This window comes from Arachis duranensis, unplaced genomic scaffold (genome assembly GCF_000817695.3).
Source record: "Arachis duranensis cultivar V14167 unplaced genomic scaffold, aradu.V14167.gnm2.J7QH unplaced_Scaffold_165934, whole genome shotgun sequence".
NCBI classification, from domain to species: Eukaryota; Viridiplantae; Streptophyta; class Magnoliopsida; order Fabales; family Fabaceae; genus Arachis; species Arachis duranensis.
This window is the reverse complement of record NW_026264258.1, coordinates 1,298,034-1,300,975: the sequence shown is the minus strand read 5'-3', so window position 1 is coordinate 1,300,975 and position 2,942 is coordinate 1,298,034. Positions and strand designations below refer to the sequence as shown.

Here is a 2,942-nt window from a genome sequence, read left to right as displayed (position 1 = left end):
TGACGCGTGTTTGCAAAAATAACTAGTTGATATTTTGTGAAAGATTTGATTCAGTAGGTTTGTGGCATGTGGCTACGCTGTGTTGCTAAGTCATTCACCTAATTGTGTATATAATCTATATTTTTATTATTATTACAACATTAGATATTATGTTGGAAATATGATAGCAAAATGTAGATAACTAGTCTTTTGGTGTGTTAGTTTATAACTCTCGAAAGAAATGTGTTTTTCTTTTCCCCCTTACATTGAATATGCTACACGAGAATAACACTATAAAGAATAAATAAATCATCGCCAATTGCCATTAGTTCTTGGCTATTTGTAACTACATAAAATAAATGTTGAGAGTGGGATTTGAACCCACGCCCTTTCGGACCAGAACCTTAATCTGGCGCCTTAGACCAACTCGGCCATCTCAACTTTGATGGTCAAGTAGTCTTTCAGTTTTTAATTAATTTTATCATTTTTTTGTATTTTTGGTCGCTCATTTTGCTTTTTATTTGATTCATCACATAAGCAGAATATTTTAATGGACCGCATTTTTTAAGGGCCATTCATTATTTAATATGAGGATACTTTTATTAGTAAACCCAATAAGGAAGGCCCGTATACCAAAATATAAATGAGAAAAGGCCCACAAGGGAAATAGATTTCAAATTTGGAAGTAAAGAATCGCAGGCCTAGTTAAGATGACACATTAACATGTTTTTTAAAATACTGTAGGAGAAGAGTTATTTTAGTGGTTAGTTTATTAGTTTGTTTAAATAAGTATCGGGGTTTAAATTTCGTTTTGTATATGTAGTAACCTATTAACTAGTAGTAAACTCTTAAATTGAGCTCTGATCCTCCGTGATAGATTAGTCTTTAGTTTGTTGGAACGAGAAATATCATACACAACTGAAAAAAATATTATATTCAGATTCAACATTGGCACGACCAAATAGTGGATAGGATCCTCGTGCTATAACGAAAAAAATAGTCATTTCTCCATAAATAAATCTATGTAAGATAAACGTTAGAACTCGTGAAAATTTAATACTTATTTAAATTACTCTCACTTTTTTTTTTCTGAGTTATTACTGACTTTAATATTAGAGTATTCTTTGCAGATATCTATCGTATTTTTTGAAATCCAACATATACTTTATCATTAGAGAAGATAGGATGACATATCCTCTTTTACGACAAACTATACCTTGAACGGATTCTTAACAGCGAAAAACAGTATTCAAAAGTAGTTTCATCATCAACAATAATGTTTTTGTCTTTCTAACATTGGAAATTAAAATGTTATCAAAATTAAAACATCACAATTATTAATTAAGCTATGTCCTATTAAAAAGTAGTGGAAAGACCGAAAGAGATTTATTTTGAAAGCATAAAGCGGGTGTGCATAAGAATCACGTTTTAATTAAAAGTAAGATTCTTATTCTTTGTTTTCGTGTGTTTTATTTTTATTGGGCATGCATCTACATCTTAAACAAAATTATGTTTAGAGCAATGTACCTAAGCACAATATTCGGAGTTAGGAACTTAGAATAAAAGCAATCTGCATTGTTCCCTGCTGTACCTTCAATTAATTGAATTAACAACTACAAATTCGATCATATATAAGATAGATATATATTTTATTTGTATATATAGTTGTCTGAATTAAATTTTATAATTTTAATTTATTAGTTGAATTATTACATTTTTTGTTCATTTGTCCTTGTGTACTTTGCGAAATGTGTAGTCATGTTCATGCATGCATGTCCGGACCAAATTTTAGATGATTGGAAAAGCATAAGTGTTAACTGATCTTATCAGAATCTCAAATAATTAATAATAATAATAATAATAACAATAATAATAATAATAATAATAATAATAATAATAATAAATCAAAATTGTCATTTAATTTCCATGTGCTCCAACAAATAGGGTATTGTCTTATATATATGCTGCCACCTCATAAAAAAAATAGTTAAGAGACAAAAAGTGGCAGCGAATGGCTTAGCAAGTTGGCCTTCTAATATAATCGTTGCATATTATATTATTGCATGTGTGTATATATAGATCTTTAATTTTTTTTAAGGATATTTTGATAACAATAATGTTAGGTAACGAGTAAATATTATTATTTTAGGTTAATATTTCGTATATAAATTAAAAAATTATTTATTAAAGATAATTTAAATATATACTGACTAACTACTAACCAAAATTACTAAAAATTATTATTCCCAAAAATTTTTGTTATGATAATACCTGCTAGACTTGATCACACGTTTGTAATTTTGTATGCAAGAGTGTATAACTTAAAATGATTATATATGAAAACCGTACTACCCCTCTATAATAGTAATGCCAAAAGGAATAGAGATGATTATGGGAGTAATTAGTAATTTTTTATATGTCTTTTGCAATGGATGTAATTTATCCAACTATACTTTGTTTTTAAAATCAACCGCAAAACCTAATTTAGACAATACTATATCACACTTTTGATAAACTAAAAAATCCAAGCAAACTTGTCAATCTTTAATTGGTCATCGTATTTGTAGGTTTTTTTTTTCATCTACAATATTCGTAATTTGACAGGTTAAAAATTAGTGTATAGTAAATTTTAGCTTTATTTTAAAAGTTTATCACTAGTTAATAGATTGTCGTATATATAAAACGATATTTAAATTCTAATACTTATTTAAGACGATAAGTAAAGTAACAACTTGATTTGAATCATAGGTTAAGTTCAGAAAGTGAAATATAGAATTCATAACAACAATATTGTGAAAGAAAAAAAAAAGATTTGTTTGATGTTTTTATATGTCCATCGTTAATGAATTTCATACCATTAAAATTAAGAAAAGATGATGGTGGGATTTAGATTCATATCAATATTACATAAATCACATTATGAAGTTATGCTAATAAAAATGTACAAAATTTATATTAAATTT

At 27.1% G+C, this 2,942-nt stretch overlaps 1 non-coding gene across 1 annotated transcript; it reads right to left on the bottom strand.

Annotated features, from left to right (window-relative positions):
* Positions 1–339: 339 nt before the first annotated feature.
* TRNAL-AAG (transfer RNA leucine (anticodon AAG)) lies at positions 340–420 on the bottom strand. Its single transcript has one exon. It is a non-coding gene; the product is annotated as a tRNA-Leu (tRNA).
* Between the last annotated feature and the right edge of the window lie 2,522 nt (positions 421–2,942).